General features: G+C 46.2%; 1 long non-coding RNA gene across 1 annotated transcript; it reads left to right on the top strand.

Annotated features, from left to right (window-relative positions):
- Positions 1–17,610: 17,610 nt before the first annotated feature.
- Positions 17,611–19,227, top strand: LOC138657901 (uncharacterized). Its single transcript, XR_011317247.1, has 5 exons — positions 17,611–17,691; positions 18,358–18,426; positions 18,510–18,582; positions 18,926–18,985; positions 19,095–19,227. It is a non-coding gene; the product is annotated as an uncharacterized lncRNA (long non-coding RNA).
- The last annotated feature ends 1,455 nt before the right edge of the window (positions 19,228–20,682 follow it).

Raw genomic sequence — 20,682 nt, 5'->3', positions numbered from 1 at the left:
TGAGTAGATTACACAAGGAGGAAAACACACAGCAAGTCAGCAGGATCTAGGAGCAACATGGCAGATGTGACAACCTACATGGTGAGCTGCAGCATGTGCTACATGTTCACAGATCGACCAGAAGAAGAATCCAATTTCACCTGTCAGAAGTGTAGACTAGTGGCCCTTTTAGAAGAAAAGGTGCGGGGTCTGGAAGAAAGAATAGCAACTTTGAAACTCATCAAAGAGAATGAAGACTTTCTAGACAGAACAGAAGCATCTCTACTGGTCACAGAAGGTGCAAAAAGTGTCAGAGAACCTCCAAAAGCAGATGAGTGGAAGCATGTGACCAAAAGAAGCAAGAAGACCATGGAGAAATCACCAACCACACAACTGAAGAACCGATATCAAATCTTTGTAGAGGATGAAGATGGCACACCTAAGAATGAAGCAATACCAGCAAGCAAAAAAGAAAAGGGCACACAGCAACAAGTGACAGCAAAAAGTACAGCCAAGAAGCAACGAAGAGTGGTGGTGGTGGGAGACTCACTACTGAGAGGCACAGAAGCAGCCATCTGCAGACCGGACATAACTGCAAGAGAAGTATGCTGCCTTCCAGGTGCGATGATCAAGGATGTGACCGATAGGATACCAAAGCTCTTCCGCTCCAAGGACGTCCACCCATTTCTTCTGATACATGTTGGCACCAATGACACGGCAAGGAAGGACCTACCGACAATCTGCAAGGACTTTGAAGAGTTGGGGAAGAAAGTAAAGGAACTGGATGCACAGGTAGTTTTTTCTTCTATCCTTCCAGTAGACGGGCATGGCACCAGGAGATGGAACAGGATCCTTGATGCAAACAACTGGCTAAGACGATGGTGCAGACAACAAGGATTCGGATTCCTGGACCACGGTGTGAATTACTGGTATGATGGACTCCTCGCCAGAGACGGACTACACCTCAACAAACCTGGGAAACACACATTCGCCAGAAGACTCGCTACACTCATCAGGAGGGCGTTAAACTAGAAGAAGAGGGGACGGGAATAAAAACATTAGACTTGAACAAAGACGACCCAGGAAAACATACTCAGAAGGGAGGTAAGAACATTTCTAAAACAATCCACAGTGAGGAGATTGGAACAAAACAAAATCCTCTAAACTGCATGCTCGCAAACGCCAGAAGCCTGACAAACAAGATGGAAGAACTAGAAGCAGAAATATCTACAGGTAACTTTGACATAGTGGGAATAACCGAGACATGGTTAGATGAAAGCTATGACTGGGCAGTTAACTTACAGGGTTACAGTCTGTTTAGAAAGGATCATAAAAATCGGAGAGGAGGAGGGGTTTGTCTCTATGTAAAGTCTTGTCTAAAGTCCACTTTAAGGGAGGATATTAGCGAAGGGAATGAGGATGTCGAGTCCATATGGGTTGAAATTCATGGAGGGAAAAATGGTAACAAAATTCTCATTGGGGTCTGTTACAAACCCCCAAATATAACAGAAAGCATGGAAAGTCTACTTCTAAAGCAGATAGATGAAGCTGCAACCCATAATGAGGTCCTGGTTATGGGGGACTTTAACTACCCGGATATTAACTGGGAAACAGAAACCTGTGAAACCCATAAAGGCAACAGGTTTCTGCTAATAACCAAGAAAAATTATCTTTCACAATTGGTGCAGAATCCAACCAGAGGAGCAGCACTTTTAGACCTAATACTATCTAATAGACCTGACAGAATAACAAATCTGCAGGTGGTTGGGCATTTAGGAAATAGCGACCACAATATTGTGCAGTTTCACCTGTCTTTCACTAGGGGGACTTGTCAGGGAGTCACAAAAACATTGAACTTTAGGAAGGCAAAGTTTGAACAGCTTAGAGATGCCCTTAATCTGGTAGACTGGGACAATATCTTCAGAAATGAGAATACAGATAATAAATGGGAAATGTTTAAGAACATCCTAAATAGGCAGTGTAAGCGGTTTATACCTTGTGGGAATAAAAGGACTAGAAATAGGAAAAACCCAATGTGGCTAAACAAAGAAGTAAGACAGGCAATTAACAGTAAAAAGAAAGCATTTGCACTACTAAAGCAGGATGGCACCATTGAAGCTCTAAAAAACTATAGGGAGAAAAATACTTTATCTAAAAAACTAATTAAAGCTGCCAAAAAGGAAACAGAGAAGCACATTGCTAAGGAGAGTAAAACTAATCCCAAACTGTTCTTCAACTATATCAATAGTAAAAGAATAAAAACTGAAAATGTAGGCCCCTTAAAAAATAGTGAGGAAAGAATGGTTGTAGATGACGAGGAAAAAGCTAACATATTAAATACCTTCTTCTCCACGGTATTCACGGTGGAAAATGAAATGCTAGGTGAAATCCCAAGAAACAATGAAAACCCTATATTAAGGGTCACCAATCTAACCCAAGAAGAGGTGCAAAACCGGCTAAATAAGATTAAAATAGATAAATCTCCGGGTCCGGATGGCATACACCCACGAGTACTAAGAGAACTAAGTAATGTAATAGATAAACCATTATTTCTTATTTTTAGTGACTCTATAGCGACAGGGTCTGTTCCGCAGGACTGGCGCATAGCAAATGTGGTGCCAATATTCAAAAAGGGCTCTAAAAGTGAACCTGGAAATTATAGGCCAGTAAGTCTAACCTCTATTGTTGGTAAAATATTTGAAGGGTTTCTGATGGATGTTATTCTGGATTATCTCAATGAGAATAACTGTTTAACTCCATATCAGCATGGGTTTATGAGAAATCGCTCCTGTCAAACCAATCTAATCAGTTTTTCTGAAGAGGTAAGCTATAGGCTGGACCACGGTGAGTCATTGGACGTGGTATATCTCGATTTTTCCAAAGCGTTTGATACCGTGCCGCACAAGAGGTTGGTACACAAAATGAGAATGCTTGGTCTGGGGGAAAATGTGTGTAAATGGGTTAGTAACTGGCTTAGTGATAGAAAGCAGAGGGTGGTTATAAATGGTATAGTCTCTAACTGGGTCGCTGTGACCAGTGGGGTACCGCAGGGGTCAGTATTGGGACCTGTTCTCTTCAACATATTCATTAATGATCTGGTAGAAGGTTTACACAGTAAAATATCGATATTTGCAGATGATACAAAACTATGTAAAGCAGTTAATACAAGAGAAGATAGTATTCTGCTACAGATGGATCTGGATAAGTTGGAAACTTGGGCTGAAAGGTGGCAGATGAGGTTTAACAATGATAAATGTAAGGTTATACACATGGGAAGAGGGAATCAATATCACCATTACACACTGAACGGGAAACTGTTGTGAATTCTGTGGTCACAAGTGGTATTGCAGTCTCTGGGCGTCCTCCCTCAGGTGTTTTGGTGAGCTCGTTGGCTGCCTTGCTATTTAGCTCCACCTGAGTCTGTCTTCCTTGCTCCTTGTCAATGTTCCAGTGTTGGATCTGAGCTACTGCATCTTTCCTTGGGCCTGCTGCTCTGCTAGATAAGTGCTTCTAGTTTGTTTTCTGTTTTTTCTGTCCAGCTTGTTATTATCTTTTGCTGGAAGCTCTGAGAAGCAAAGGGGTGCACCGCCGTGCTGTTAGTTCGGCACGGTGGGTCTTTTTTGCCCCTTTGCGTGGTTTTCGTTTTAGGGTTTTTTGTAGACTGCATAGTTCTCTTTGCTATCCTCGCTCTGTCTAGAATATCGGGCCTCACTTTGCTGAATCTATTTCATTCCTACGTTTGTCTTTTCATCTTGCTAACAGTCATTATATGTGGGGGCTGCCTATTCCTTTGGGGTATTTCTCTGAGGTAAGTCAGGCTTGTATTTCTATCTTCAGGCTAGTCAGCTCCTCAGGCAGTGCCGAGTTGCATAGGTAGTGATAGGCGCAATCCACTGCTGCTTCCAGTTGTGTGAGGACAGTTCAGGTACTGCAGTCTACAGAGATTCCACGTCTCAGAGCTCGTCCTATTGTTTTGGGTTTTTGCCAGATCTCTGTATGTGCGCTGATTACTGCACGCTGTGTTGCCTGATTGCCAGCCATAACAGTACAAGGAGCCAATTCAATGATTTCCAATAGAGGGAAAAAAGAAATCCTGACATCATTTTTTTTTCTTAGCTCTGTCTTCAGTCTTTTTTTTCCCCTAGACATTAGAGTGCTTCAGGACACAGCTGTGGACATGGATATTCAGGCTCTGTGCTCCTCAATGGATAATCTCGTTGTAAATGTACAAAAGATTCAAGATACTATTGATCAGAAATCGATGCTAGAACCAAGAATTCCGATTCCTGATTTGTTTTTTGGTGACAGAACTAAGTTCCTGAGCTTCAGAAATAATTGTAAGCTATTTTTGGCCTTGAAACCTCATTCTTCTGGTAATCCTATTCAACAGGTTTTGATTATTATTTCTTTTTTGCGCGGCGACCCACAGGACTGGGCGTTTTCTCTTGCACCAGGAGATTCTGCATTGAGTAATATTGATGCATTTTTCCAGGCGCTGGGATTGCTTTACGATGAGCCTAATTCAGTGGATCAAGCTGAGAAAAATCTGCTGGCTTTATGCCAGGGTCAGGATGATGTAGAACTATATTGTCAGAAATTTAGAAAATGGTCAGTACTCACTCTGTGGAATGAATCTGCACTAGCGGCTTTGTTCAGAAAGGGTCTCTCTGAAGCTCTTAAGGATGTAATGGTGGGATTTCCTATGCCTGCTGGTTTGAATGAGTCTATGTCCTTGGCCATTCAGATCGGTCGTCGCTTGCGCGAGCGTAAATCTGTGCACCATCTGGCGGTATTGTCTGAGAGTAAGCCTGAGCCTATGCAGTGCAACAGGACTATGACTAAAGTAGAACGGCACGAACACAGACGTCTGAACAGACTGTGTTTCTATTGTGGTGATTCTACTCATGCTATTTCTAATTGTCCTAAACGCACTAGGCGGTTCGATAGCTCTGCCGTTATTGGTACTGTACAGTCCAAATTCCTTTTGTCCATTACCTTAATGTGCTCTTTGTCATCATATTCTGTCATGGCGTTTGTGGATTCAGGCGCTGCCCTGAATCTGATGGATTTGGATTATGCTAAACGTTGTGGATTTTTCTTGGAGCCTTTGCGGTGTCCTATTCCGTTGAGAGGAATTGATGCTACACCTCTGGCCAAGAATAAGCCTCAGTACTGGGCCCAGCTGACCATGTGCATGGCTCCTGCACATCAGGAAGTTATTCGCTTTTTGGTACTGCATAATTTGCATGATGTGGTCGTGTTGGGGTTGCCATGGCTACAAACCCATAATCCAGTATTGGATTGGAACTCTATGTCGGTAACCAGCTGGGGTTGTCAGGGAGTACATGGTGATGTTCCATTTTTGTCTATTTCGTCATCCATTCCTTCTGACATCCCAGAGTTCTTGTCGGACTTTCAGGATGTATTTGAAGAGTCCAAGTCTGATGCCCTTCCTCCGCATAGGAATTGTGATTGTGCTATCGATTTGATTCCTGGTAGTAAATTCCCTAAGGGTCGTTTATTTAATTTGTCCGTACCTGAACACACCGCTATGCGCAGTTATGTGAAGGAGTCCCTGGAGAAGGGACATATTCGCCCATCGTCGTCACCATTGGGAGCAGGGTTCTTTTTTGTAGCCAAGAAGGATGGTTCGCTAAGACCGTGTATTGATTACCGCCTTCTTAATAAGATCACTGTTAAGTTTCAGTATCCCTTGCCATTGATTTCTGACTTGTTTGCTCGGATTAAGGGGGCTAGTTGGTTTACTAAGATTGATCTTCGTGGTGCGTATAATCTGGTGAGAATCAGGCAGGGAGATGAATGGAAAACGGCATTTAATACGCCCGAGGGTCATTTTGAGTATCTGGTGATGCCGTTCGGACTTGCCAATGCTCCATCTGTTTTTCAGTCTTTTATGCATGACATTTTTCGTGAGTATCTGGATAAATTCTTGATTGTTTACTTGGATGACATTTTGATCTTCTCAGATGATTGGGAGTCTCATGTAAAGCAAGTCAGAATGGTTTTCCAGGTACTGCGTGCTAATTCCTTGTTTGTGAAGGGATCAAAGTGTCTCTTCGGTGTGCAGAAAGTTTCATTTTTGGGGTTCATCTTTTCCCCTTCTACTATCGAGATGGATCCGGTTAAGGTTCAGGCCATCCAGGATTGGACTCAGCCGACATCTCTAAAAAGTTTGCAGAAATTCCTGGGCTTTGCTAATTTTTATCGTCGCTTCATCTGTAATTTTTCTAGCATTGCCAGACCATTGACCGATTTGACCAAGAAGGGTGCTGATTTGGTTAATTGGTCTTCTGCTGCCGTGGAAGCTTTTCAGGAGTTGAAGCGTCGTTTTTGCTGTGCCCCTGTGTTGTGTCAACCTGATGTTTCTCTTCCGTTCCAGGTCGAGGTTGATGCTTCTGAGATTGGTGCAGGGGCGGTTTTGTCACAGAGAGGTTCTGGTTGCTCAGTGTTCAAACCATGTGCTTTCTTTTCCAGGAAATTTTCTGCTGCTGAGCGTAATTATGATGTGGGCAACCGAGAGTTGCTGGCCATGAAGTGGGCATTCGAGGAGTGGCGTCATTGGCTTGAGGGTGCTAAGCATCGCGTGGTGGTTTTGACTGATCATAAGAACCTTACTTATCTTGAGTCTGCCAAGCGCTTGAATCCTAGACAGGCCCGTTGGTCGTTATTTTTTGCTCGTTTTGATTTTGTGATTTCATACCTTCCGGGCTCTAAAAATGTGAAGGCGGATGCTCTGTCTAGGAGTTTTGTGCCCGACTCTCCGGGGTTATCTGAGCCGGCGAGTATCCTCAAGGAAGGAGTCATTGTGTCTGCCATCTCCCCTGATTTGCGGAGAGTGTTGCAGAAATTTCAGGCTAATAAACCTGATCGTTGTCCGGCCGAGAAACTGTTCGTCCCTGATAGGTGGACTAGTAAAGTTATCTCTGAACTTCATTGTTCGGTGCTGGCCGGTCATCCAGGAATCTTTGGTACCAGGGAGTTGGTTGCTAGATCCTTTTGGTGGCCGTCTCTGTCGCGGGATGTGCGTGCTTTTGTGCAGTCCTGTGGAATTTGTGCTAGGGCTAAGCCCTGCTGTTCACGTGCCAGTGGGTTGCTTTTGCCCTTGCCGGTCCCGAAGAGGCCTTGGACACATATTTCGATGGATTTCATTTCTGACCTTCCCGTTTCTCAAAAGATGTCTGTCATTTGGGTGGTCTGTGATCGCTTTTCTAAAATGGTCCATCTGGTGCCCTTGGTTAAATTGCCTTCCTCCTCTGATTTGGTGCCTTTGTTCTTCCAGCATGTGGTTCGTTTGCATGGCATTCCTGAGAATATTGTTTCTGACAGAGGTTCCCAGTTTGTCTCAAGGTTCTGGCGAGCCTTTTGTGGTAGGATGGGCATTGACCTATCTTTTTCCTCGGCCTTCCATCCTCAGACTAATGGCCAGACCGAACGAACCAATCAGACCTTGGAAACATATCTGAGATGTTTTGTTTCCGCTGACCAGGATGATTGGGTGTCATTTTTGCCGTTGGCTGAGTTCGCCCTTAATAATCGGGCCAGCTCGGCTACCTTGGTCTCTCCATTTTTCTGCAATTCTGGGTTCCATCCTCGTTTCTCTTCAGGACAGGTTGAGTCTTCGGACTGTCCTGGTGTGGATTATGTGGTGGACAGGTTGCAGCAGATCTGGACTCAGGTAGTGGACAATTTGACCTTGTCCCAGGAGAAGGCTCAGCTTTTCGCTAATCGCAGACGCCGTGTGGGACCCCGACTTCGTGTTGGGGATCTGGTTTGGTTATCTTCTCGTCATATACCTATGAAGGTTTCCTCTCCTAAATTTAAACCTCGTTTTATTGGTCCGTATAGGATTTCTGAGATTCTCAATCCGGTGTCTTTTCGTCTGACCCTCCCAGACTCCTTTTCCATACATAATGTATTCCATAGGTCGTTGTTGAGGAGATACGTGGCACCTATGGTTCCATCTGTGGAGCCTCCTGCCCCTGTTTTGGTGGAGGGGGAATTGGAGTATATTGTGGAGAAGATTTTGGATTCTCGTGTCTCTAGACGGAAACTCCAGTATCTGGTCAAATGGAAGGGTTATGCTCAGGAAGATAATTCCTGGGTTTTTGCCTCTGATGTCCATGCCCCAGATCTTGTTCGTGCCTTTCATGTGGCTCATCCTGGTCGGCCTGGGGGTTCTGGTGAGGGTTCGGTGACCCCTCCTCAAGGGGGGGGTACTGTTGTGAATTCTGTGGTCACAAGTGGTATTGCAGTCTCTGGGCGTCCTCCCTCAGGTGTTTTGGTGAGCTCGTTGGCTGCCTTGCTATTTAGCTCCACCTGAGTCTGTCTTCCTTGCTCCTTGTCAATGTTCCAGTGTTGGATCTGAGCTACTGCATCTTTCCTTGGGCCTGCTGCTCTGCTAGATAAGTGCTTCTAGTTTGTTTTCTGTTTTTTCTGTCCAGCTTGTTATTATCTTTTGCTGGAAGCTCTGAGAAGCAAAGGGGTGCACCGCCGTGCTGTTAGTTCGGCACGGTGGGTCTTTTTTGCCCCTTTGCGTGGTTTTCGTTTTAGGGTTTTTTGTAGACTGCATAGTTCTCTTTGCTATCCTCGCTCTGTCTAGAATATCGGGCCTCACTTTGCTGAATCTATTTCATTCCTACGTTTGTCTTTTCATCTTGCTAACAGTCATTATATGTGGGGGCTGCCTATTCCTTTGGGGTATTTCTCTGAGGTAAGTCAGGCTTGTATTTCTATCTTCAGGCTAGTCAGCTCCTCAGGCAGTGCCGAGTTGCATAGGTAGTGATAGGCGCAATCCACTGCTGCTTCCAGTTGTGTGAGGACAGTTCAGGTACTGCAGTCTACAGAGATTCCACGTCTCAGAGCTCGTCCTATTGTTTTGGGTTTTTGCCAGATCTCTGTATGTGCGCTGATTACTGCACGCTGTGTTGCCTGATTGCCAGCCATAACAGGAAACCACTGGGTAAATCTGACAGGGAGAAGGACTTGGGGATCCTAGTTAATGATAAACTTACCTGGAGCAGCCAGTGCCAGGCAGCAGCTGCCAAGGCAAACAGGATCATGGGGTGCATTAAAAGAGGTCTGGATACACATGATGAGAGCATTATACTGCCTCTGTACAAATCCCTAGTTAGACCGCACATGGAGTACTGTGTCCAGTTTTGGGCACCGGTGCTCAGGAAGGATATAATGGAACTAGAGAGAGTACAAAGGAGGGCAACAAAATTAATAAAGGGGATGGGAGAACTACAATACCCAGATAGATTAGCGAAATTAGGATTATTTAGTCTAGAAAAAAGACGACTGAGGGGCGATCTAATAACCATGTATAAGTATATAAGGGGACAATACAAATATCTCGCTGAGGATCTGATTATACCAAGGAAGGTGACGGGCACAAGGGGGCATTCTTTGCGTCTGGAGGAGAGAAGGTTTTTCCACCAACATAGAAGAGGATTCTTTACTGTTAGGGCAGTGAGAATCTGGAATTGCTTGCCTGAGGAGGTGGTGATGGCGAACTCAGTCGAGGGGTTCAAGAGAGGCCTGGATGTCTTCCTGGAGCAGAACATAATTGTATCATACAATTATTAGGTTCTGTAGAAGGACGTAGATCTGGGTATTTATTTATTATGATGGAATATAGGCTGAACTGGATGGACAAATGTCTTTTTTCGGCCTTACTAACTATGTTACTATGTTACTATGTTACTATGTTACTATGTTAATGGACTTAGAATTCGCCAGGCGCTGTGGTTTTTCCTTCCAGCCTTTGCAGAGCCCTATTCCTTTGAGGGGCATTGATGCTACACCCTTGGCCAAGGATAAACCTCAGTACTGGACACAGATGACTATGTACATGGCTCCTGCACATCAGGAAGACTGCCGTTTTCTGGTGTTGCATAACCTGCATGATGTTGTTGTGCTGGGATTTTCATTGTTACAGGAACATAATCCGGTGCTGGATTGGAAAACTATGTCGGTGACTAGTTGGGGTTGTCGAGGAGTACATAGTGACGTTCCTTTGATGTCAATTTCCTCTTCCCCCTCTTCTGAGGTCCCTGAGTTTTTGTCGGATTTCCAGGATGTATTTGATGAGCCCAAGTCCAGTTCCCTTCCTCCACATAGGGACTGTGATTGTGCTATTAACTTGATTCCTGGTTGTAAGTTCCCTAAGGGCCGACTTTTCAATCTGTCTGTGCCAGAGCATGCCGCCATGCGGAGCTATGTTAAGGAATCTTTGGAGAAAGGGCATATTTGGCCCTCTTCGTCACCATTGGGAGCGGGTTTCTTTTTTGTTGCTAAGAAGGATGGCTCCTTGAGACCCTGTATTGATTATCGTCTTCTTAATAAGATCACGGTTAAATTCCAATACCCCTTGCCTCTGCTTACTGATTTGTTTGCTCAGATTAAGGGGGCCAGTTGGTTTACTAAGATTGACCTCCGAGGGGCATATAATCTTGTTCGTATTAAACAGGGTGACGAATGGAAAACTGCATTTAATACGCCCGAAGGCCATTTTGAATACTTTGTGATGCCATTTGGGCTCTCTAATGCTCCATCTGTGTTCCAGTCTTTCATGCATGATATTTTCCGCAATTATCTTGATAAATTCATGGTCGTATATTTGGATGATATTTTGATTTTTTCCAATGATTGGGAGTCTCATGTGAAGCAGGTCAGGATGGTGTTCCAGATCCTTCGTGATAATGCTTTATTTGTGAAGGGGTCTAAGTGCCTATTCGGAGTTCAGAAGGTCTCTTTTTTTGGTTTTATTTTTTCTCCCTCGTCTATAGAAATGGATCCTGTTAAGGTCCAAGCTATTCATGACTGGATCCAACCCACATCTGTGAAGGGACTTCAAAATTTTTTGGGCTTTTCTAATTTCTATCGCCGTTTCATTGCTAACTTTTCCAGTGTGGTTAAGCCTCTTACTGATTTGACGAAGAAAGGTGCTGATGTGACTAATTGGTCCTCTGAGGCTGTTGAGGCCTTTCAGGAGCTTAAACACCGATTTACTTCTGCCCCTGTATTGCGTCAACCGGATGTTTCTCTTCCTTTTCAGGTTGAGGTCGACGCTTCTGAGATTGGGGCAGGGGCCGTTTTGCCTCAGAGGGAGTCTGATGGTTCTTTGATGAAACCGTGTGCTTTTTTTTCCAGAAAGTTTTCGCCTGCGGAACGCAATTATGATGTCGGCAATCGGGAGTTGTTGGCTATGAAGTGGGCGTTTGAGGAGTGGCGACATTGGCTTGAGGGAGCTAAACACCGTGTTGTGGTCCTGACCGATCATAAGAATCTGATTTAACTCGAGTCGGCCAAGCGGCTGAATCCTAGACAGGCTCGATGGTCCCTGTTTTTCTCCCGTTTTGATTTTGTGGTCTCGTATCTTCCGGGATCTAAGAATTTCAGGCTGATAGGCCTGACCGCTGTCCAGTGGGGAAGCTGTTTGTTCCTGATAGATGGACAAGTAAGGTAATTTCTGAGGTTCATTGTTCAGTGTTGGCTGGTCATCCTGGGATTTTTGGTACCAGAGATTTGGTTGCTAGGTCCTTTTGGTGGCCTTCCTTGTCTCGCGATGTGCGTGCTTTTGTGCAGTCCTGTGGGACTTGCGCCCGGGCCAAGCCTTGCTGTTCCCGCGCTAGTGGGTTGCTTTTGCCTTTGCCGATCCCTGAGAGGCCCTGGACGCATATTTCCATGGATTTTATTTCGGATCTTCCTGTTTCCCAGAAGATGTCTGTTATCTGGGTTGTTTGTGACCGGTTCTCTAAAATGGTCCATCTGGTACCTTTGCCTAAGTTGCCTTCCTCCTCAGATCTGGTTCCATTGTTTTTTCAGCATGTGGTTCGTTTGCATGGCATTCCGGAGAATATTGTGTCTGACAGAGGTTCTCAGTTTGTCTCTAGATTTTGGCGGGCCTTTTGTGCTAGGATGGGCATTGATTTGTCTTTTTCTTCGGCGCTTCATCCTCAGACTAATGGCCAAACTGAGCGAACTAATCAGACCTCGGAGACCTATTTGAGATGCTTTGTGTCTGCTGATCAGGATGATTGGGTGTCTTTCTTGCCGTTGGCCGAGTTTGCCCTTAATAATCGGGCTAGTTCGGCTACTTTGGTTTCACCTTTCTTATGTAATTTTGGTTTTCATCCTCGTTTTTCTTCTGGGCAGGTTGAGCCTTCTGATTGTCCTGGTGTTAATTCTGTGGTGGACAGGCTGCAGCAGATTTGGACTCATGTGGTGGACAATTTGACGTTGTCTCAGGAAAGGGCTCAACGTTTTGCTAACCGCCGTCAGCGTGTTGGTCCCCGGCTTCGTGTGGGGGATTAGGTTTGGTTGTCTTCTCGTCATGTTCCTATGAAGGTTTCTTCTCCTAAGTTTAAGCCTCGGTTTATTGGTCCTTATAAAATTTCTGAAATTATTAATCCGGTGTCTTTTCGTTTGGCTCTTCCTGCCTCTTTTGCTATTCATGATGTTTTCCATAGATCTTTGTTGCGGAGATATGTGGTGCCCGTTGTTCCCTCGGTTGACCCTCCTGCCCCGGTGTTGGTTGAGGGAGAGTTGGAATATGAGGTTGAGAAGATTTTGGATTCTCGTTTTTCGAGGCGGAGGCTTCAGTATCTTGTCAAGTGGAAGGGTTATGGCCAGGATGATAATTCTTGGGTTGTTGCCTCCAATGTTCATGCTACCGATTTGGTTCGTGCTTTTCACTTGGCTCGTCCTGATCGGCCTCAGGGCTCTGGTGAGGGTTCGGTGACCCCTCCTCAAGTGGGGGGGTACTGTTGTGAATTCCGCTCTTGGGCTCCCTCCAGTGGTTGTAAGTGGCACTTTTGTGAGTTCTGCTCTTGGGCTCCCTCTTGTGGTTGCTAGCGGTATGGCTGCTCCTTGGAGTTAGCTGTCATCAGCTGCCTCCACTTATTGTCCGCTATTTAAGTCTGGCTCTTTATTCAGCCTGTGCCACTTGTCAATGTTCCTAGCAGGATTCACATCTCGGTTTGGATTCTCCTGGCTTCCTGACCAGTTCTGCAAAGATAAGTTTTGGCTTTGCTCATTTCAGTCCACATGTTGTGGACTTATTGTTCTGTGCATTCTATGTTTGTCCAGTTGTCAGTAAGGATTTTTTCTGTTAGCTGGAAGCGCTGGGAAGCAGATTTACCCTCCACACCTTTAGTCAGGTGTGGAGATTTTGTAAACTCTGTGTGGATTGTTTTGAAGTTTTTATACTGACCGCACAGTATCCTTTCCTGTCCTATCTATCAAGCTAGACTGGCCTCCTATGCTAAAATCTGATTTCATTTCTGCGTATGTTATTTTCCCCTCCTCTCACCGTCAATATTTGTGGGGGGCTATCTTTCCTTTGGGGATTTTCTCTGAGGCAAGATAGGTTTCCTGTTTCCATCTTTAGGGGAAGTTAGATCTTAGGCTGTGCCGAGGGGTCTAGGGAGCGTCAGGTACCCCCCACGGCTATTTTTAGTTGCGCTGCTAGGTTCAGGGTTTGCGGTCAGTACAGATACCACCTCCTTCAGAGCTTGTCTCATGTTGTTCCTAAACCACCAGATCATAACAGGAGAGACCAGGTAGGGATGTGAATCCTCCAAAAACAATGGACAACTGGCACTGACTAAAGAATCAAGCAAGACTAAATAGCCCAGTCCAAATTGCAACAAGTGGACACACCTGACAAATGCTGCGATCCAAAGACAGCAGCACTACCACTCATAACCACCGGAGGGAGCCCAAGAGCAGTCTCTGATACCCTCCTAATTGGAGTGTTGCCTCTGGTCCCCTCCGAATTGGGGTGTGGCCTCTGGTACCCTCCAAATTTAGATACAGCCTCCGGTGCAGTTCCAATTGGGGTGTTGCCTCTGATTACCCTCAGAGTTGGGGTGTGGCCTCCAATACCTTCAGAGTTGAGGTGTGGTTTTCGTTTCCTTCTGAGTTGGAGTGTGGCTTCCGGTACCCTCCTAGCTGGGATGTAGCCTCTGATACCCTCTGAGTTTGGGTGTGGCCTCCAGTACACTCCGAGTTGGGGTGTAGACTTTGGTACCCTCCGAGTTGGGGTATAGCTTCTGGTACCCTCAAAGTTGGAGTGTGGCCTCTGGTGCCTTTTTACTTGGGGTGTGGCCTCTGGTACCTTTTTACTTGGGGTGTGGCCTCCGATACCCTTCGAGCTGGCCTCCGTTACCCTCTGAGTTGGGGTGTGGCCTTTGCTACCCTCCAAGTTGGGGTGTGGCCTCTGATACCCTCTGAGTTTGGGTGTGGCCTTCGGTACTCTCCGAGTTGGGGTGTGGCATGCATTAATTTCCATGCAATAAATACTTGGCACTCAGGAGATCTTTTTGTATGATAGAAAGTGAACAATTCGTTTATTGGGTGCATCCACAATTTGAACGTTTTCGGTCTACTTAACAGACCTTCATCAGAAACAGATACTGGAATACTGCAATACATATGTAAGAATACAAAGACATATTGTTAAGAAAGGTCACATGATGCACAATCTCAATACAGACATAATACATAATATTTGAGAAGAATAACTACATCATAAGAGAAGAGACACACAACGACTGTGGCGGACAGGATGGATCCGGCCTGGTGTCCCGTGAGTCGTGAGCCTCGTTACAGGAGATACTACGGACTGTGAACGTGTAAAGGAAAGGAATATGATAAAATGATGACCTCAAGTCCCAGTAAAGAAACTAGATGGGCTATGTGATAACCTCCCCCACTAGAACAATGAAGGATACTGCGAATGAGGTGACTACCCAAAATGCGGGATCAGAGGGTTAAGGTGCGAGCTGAAGTGCCTATGACATGGAGACAAAAGATATGAGCACATAATCAGAACATGTAAAACCACATAAACATGCCATATAGTAGGTATTGTATAGGATTGCTAAATGTGAGGCCCGGGTGGGCGTGCTATATGCTGAGACTAGTCCAGGTCTGAGACCACCAGGAATCTATATGAGCGGGAATCAAACCTACAGGCCAGAAATACTGCCCGTAGATCTGAGGATAAAGAAAAGGAGAAAAAAAGAGAAAAAAAGAAAACGGAGAAGAAGGACAAATACGGAGAAGAAGGACAAATATAGAGGAGATTGAGATGAATAAGGATAAATAGAAGACTAGAAGCCCCCCTGGAGGTACCTGGAAGCCACGAAGAGTGAATATGGGCCCACAGGGGTGCCAACAATAGGCACAGTCCGGGAGAGCAGGGCGCCTGAATGACAAAGGTTATAAAAAGTAAGACCCAGGACAAGTGGCCTAAGGTAGGGGGGTACATATAGGAACTGCGGCGGTTACCTTGGAGAAACTGGAGCTGCAGGAGCAACCTGGACACACATCAACTGGCTGTACTCCAGAAGGGTCTATCCTTTTGCCCTACGTACAAGTTCAATTCATTTGAACTCAATATGGACTTACAGAGGTTCTATCGCAACATTAGATTGCGTGTACACTTCTCAGAACAACCTGCCATACCCATCTGTTCCGGACGTGATAAGACTCTTCTTGAACTCCGTGACTTGGGGTTACGGACTCCGAGCTCCTACATGCCACCACGGTCCAACCCACCAGTGGAGACCTTCGTTTCCCTTGTTGAGAGGGACATTCACACACTGACTCGGGAGATGGACCGTGGGAAGTTCCACTTCCATACCAATCTCACACAGTCAGAGAGACTTTCGTTGGAACAACTTTCATCGGATAAATCCTTAATTATTAAACCGGCAGATAAGGGCGGGGCGACGGTGGTTATGGACAGGTCAGACTATCTTGAGGAGGTGTTCAGACAGCTGGGGGACACTACAGTGTACAAAATAATACAACATAACCCTTTGAACCAGTTGATCAAAAAAATTGCACCCATTATAGACTTCCACTATCAAGCAGGCACCATTGATAGTAAATTGAGAGATTTCCTCATTAAAAGGGATCCTATTACCCCCATATTTTATGTCCTGCCTAAAATACACAAGAGATTGATTAAACCACCAGGCCGGCCTATTGTGTCCCTTACCGACTCTGTCTTGTCACCTTTGTCTATGGTATTGGAAAAAATTCTCACACCGCTAGTTAAAACCACTCGTTCTTTCCTATTGGATACTAATGATTTCATTCAGGTCATTAAATCTCTGGGCCCCATATCCCCTTCTTCCCTCCTGATAACCTGGGACGTTAACAGCCTTTATACATCAATAGTCCACGAGAAAGGCTTAGCAGCTACCGATAAACTCTTACATGACAACAAAATAGATAGTAAAATCCGTCATCTTTGTGCCGACCTATTGGGCCTGGTACTCAAAGAAAATTATTTCTTGTTCCAGGACACCTTCTATGCCCAGCAACAAGGCACCGCAATGGGCGCTAATGTAGCGCCTCCTTACGCTGTAGCGTATATGGCTAATTTCGAACAGGATTTTGTATATAATCATCCTCTATTTATTAGTCACTGTATGATGTGGCGGAGATATATCGACGATATATTCTGCATCTGGGATGGCCCAATTGAATCGCTCCTGTCCTTTGATCAACACATCAATGGTATCTGGCCTGAATTAAAATTCTCGATACAACATGACACACACAGGATTAGCTTTTTGGACACTCTGATTTACAAGGAGAGGGGGGGCCACTTGGCTATCGATTTATACACAAAACCGACAGATCGCAATGGCCTTTTATTCTTCACCAGCTGCCACCCACCCTCCATTAAGAACTCTATCCCTAAATCGCAGTTTCATAGGGTTGACAGGATTGTCTCCGATGAAAATTTAAAACAAACCAGACTTATCGAGATGGAACACAAGTTTGCTGATAGGGGGTACCCTAAGGGGGTACTGACGGAGGCTAAACGCAATATGCCCAATAGTAGAACTAGGGATAATCCTAAAAGAATCCCATTTGTCTCCACTTTCCACCCTTTCTCTGGCTTAGTACAGTCGACCATACGGAGGCACTGGAATATCCTAACCAAAAGCTACCCTAATATTGCAGAGTTCAGATTGCCATTTTTGTCATGTTTTAAGCGAGCTAGGAACCTCAAGGATAGGCTAGTCAAGGCCTATATTGGCCCTAGCACCCTGATTCCCAAGCAGGTCTTTCTTCACACTCAAAGACGGGGCACATTCCCCTGCCTTAACTGCTTACAGTGCAGCAATGTACAAAAGGGTCCCTCGGTTTTTCATCCACAAACTGGTAAGGCCATTCCCATTAAGGGCTTCTATACCTGCGAGTCGACTTTTGTGGTCTATCTTATCAAATGCCCTTGCGGTTTGGCCTATGTAGGGGAAACCACACAAACAGTGAGGGATAGGGTGGCCCAACATAAGTCCACGATCCGGTGTAATAAGACGCACCTCCCCCTCTCGTATCATTTTTCTGCAAAAAATCACAATATAGCTCAACTCCGATTCCAGGTTCTTGAACAGGTTGACATCCCCAGAAGGGGTCAAAACCGCACCAAAATGCTTCAGAAAAGGGAAGCATATTGGATATATACGCTACAAACCCTTGAACCTAGGGGATTGAACAGGGACTATGATGTATCAGCTTTTTTGTAAAATACTGTGTACGTTTTCATTGTGTTTTAATTGTATATTGACCTTCTCTTGTCCTGTTTTTAACTGTTTCGTGTCTCTTCTTTTTCAGAATCGTTAGTCACACCCCACGTTTTGAGCACTGGCCTTTCCTCACATGGTATAGTATTCACAAAGCCATCTCTATGTAGAGTGTTAGTTTCATCTCTACACAGCGTTCCAGTGTGACCACCATCTAATGAACCTTTATCTCTTTCTCTGACTCTATATCATGACGCTGCTGTCCTAGTGTGCCTCCTTTACACTCGGCTACTATTGGGCATCCTGCCCGGTATCCCCTATCCTGTGAGCCGGCACCCCAGTGCTCTGCGCAGATGCCGCCTCCCCTTGGCTTTCCTCCCCGGTATTTTCTATTTTCCACGCATGCGCGGTCCAAGCTGGCATTACACGGCCTAGTCCCCATTGGCCGACGCTTCATTCCTCTGCGCAGGCGCCGCCTCCCCTCGGCTCTCCTCCCCGGCTTTTGGCCCGCACCACGCACGCGCGGTCCCGGCGGTCATGTGACCCGATGACGCGGCACATCAGCTGACCTAATGGCGGCGGGCACTTAAACCCGGAAGTGCCGCCGCCTGTCAGCAGTCCCTGGGAGTGACGCTTCTTCAGCTGTCCGGTGCCTGTCCCTGTGGAGTCCTCAGGTATAGCAACGCTCTTCCTTTTGCGATGCTCTCTCATCCCTTCTGCCCTCTCCTCTCCTTATCCTTACCCCTCTTGCCAGTTTATATCCTGGACGGCCCAGTTACCTTTTTTCTGCCTTTTGTGTCTTTAGCGCTTCTGCCATTGCGAGTCACTCGCCCTTCTACTAGCGCCCTGCTCCTGCAGCTCCAGTTTCTCCAAGGTAACCGCCGCAGTTCCTATATGTACCCCCCTACCTTAGGCCACTTGTCCTGGGTCTTACTTTTTATAACCTTTGTCATTCAGGCGCCCTGCTCTCCCGGACTGTGCCTATTGTTGGCACCCCTGTGGGCCCACATTCACTCTTCGTGGCTTCCAGGTACCTCCAGGGGGGCTTCTAGTCTTCTATTTATCCTTATTCATCTCAATCTCCTCTATATTTGTCCTTCTTCTCCGTATTTGTCCTTCTTCTCCGTTTTCTTTTTTTCTCTTTTTTTCTCCTTTTCTTTATCCTCAGATCTACGGGCAGTATTTCTGGCCTGTAGGTTTGATTCCCGCTCATATAGATTCCTGGTGGTCTCAGACCTGGACTAGTCTCAGCATATAGCACGCCCACCCGGGCCTCACATTTAGCAATCCTATACAATACCTACTATATGGCATGTTTATGTGGTTTTACATGTTCTGATTATGTGCTCATATCTTTTGTCTCCATGTCATAGGCACTTCAGCTCGCACCTTAACCCTCTGATCCCGCATTTTGGGTAGTCACCTCATTCGCAGTATCCTTCATTGTTCTAGTGGGGGAGGTTATCACATAGCCCATCTAGTTTCTTTACTGGGACTTGAGGTCATCATTTTATCATATTCCTTTCCTTTACACGTTCACAGTCCGTAGTATCTCCTGTAACGAGGCTCACGACTCACGGGACACCAGGCCGGATCCATCCTGTCCGCCACAGTCGTTGTGTGTCTCTTCTCTTATGATGTAGTTATTCTTCTCAAATATTATGTATTATGTCTGTATTGAGATTGTGCATCATGTGACCTTTCTTAACAATATGTCTTTGTATTCTTACATATGTATTGCAGTATTCCAGTATCTGTTTCTGATGAAGGTCTGTTAAGTAGACCGAAAACGTTTAAATTGTGGATGCACCCAATAAACGAATTGTTCACTTTCTATCATACAAAAAGATCTCCTGAGTGCCAAGTATTTATTGCATTGATTTGATGGGTTGGAAACCCAACTTGCGCACCTCCTAGAAGCCAAGAGTGCCGTGCTCTATATTATTACATGCATTAATTTCCAGGCACCCTCGGAGATGAGGTGTAGCTCCCGGGTACCCTCCGAGTTGGGTTGTGGTCACCATTACCCTCCTAATTGGGGTGTGGCCTCTGATACCCTCCTAATTGTGGTGTGGCCTCTGGTACCCTCTGAATTGGGGTGTGGCCTCCAGTGCCCTCCGAGATGGGATGTGAACTCTTGGGGTGTGGCCTCCGTTACCCTCCGAGCTCGGGTGTGGCCTCTGATACCCTCCGAGTTGGGGTGTGGTTTCCGGTACCCTCCGAATAGGCTTGTGGCCTCTGATACCCTCCAAGTTAGTGTGTGGCCTCTGGTACCCTCCTAATTGGGGTGTGGCCTATGTTACCCTCTGAATTGGGGTGTGGCCTCTGGTACCCTCCAAATTGAGGTACAGCCTCTGGTGCAGTTCCAATTGGGGTGTGGCCTCTGAGTACACTCAGAGTTGGGGTGTGGCCTCCGGTACCCTCAGAGTTGGGGTGTGGATTCCGTTTCCTTCCGAGTTGGGGTGTGGCCTCCGATAACTCCAAGCTGGGGTGTGGCCTCCGGTACCCTCCTAGCTTGGATGTAGCCTCTGATACACTCTGAGTTGGGGTGTGGCCTCCGGTACACTCCGAGTTGGGGTGTAGACTTTGGCACTCTCCGAGTTGGGGTGTAGCTTCTGGTACCATCCAAGTTAGGGTGTGGTCTCTGGTACCTTTTTATTTGGGGTGTGACCTCCGATACTCTTCGAGCTGGCCTCTGGTACCCTCCGAGTTGGGGTGTGGCCTCAGGTACCCTCCAATTTGGGGTGTTGCCTCCGACAACCTCTGAGTTGGGGTGTGGCCTTTGCTACCCTTTGAGTTGGGGTGGGGCCTCCGATACCCTCCGAGTTTGGGTGTGGCCTTCGGTACCCTCCGAGTTTGGGTGTGGCATCCATTACCTTCAAGGCACCCTCGGAGTTGGGGTGTAGCCCTGGGTGCCCTCCAATTTGGGGTGTGGCCTTTGCTACCCTCCAAGTTGGGGTGTGGCCTCTGCTACCCTCCGAGTGGGGATTTGGCCTACGATACCATCCGAGTTGGGGTGTGGCCTTTGCTACCCTCCCAGTTGGGGTGTGGCATCCTCTACCCTCTGAGTTGGGGTTTGGCCTCCGATACCGTCTGATTTGGGGTGTGACCTTTGCTACTCTCCAAGTTG

The sequence above is a fragment of the Ranitomeya imitator genome, chromosome 1, assembly GCF_032444005.1.
Source record: "Ranitomeya imitator isolate aRanImi1 chromosome 1, aRanImi1.pri, whole genome shotgun sequence".
In the NCBI taxonomy this organism is placed as follows: Eukaryota; Metazoa; Chordata; class Amphibia; order Anura; family Dendrobatidae; genus Ranitomeya; species Ranitomeya imitator.
This window is presented reverse-complemented; position numbering and strand designations above follow the sequence as displayed.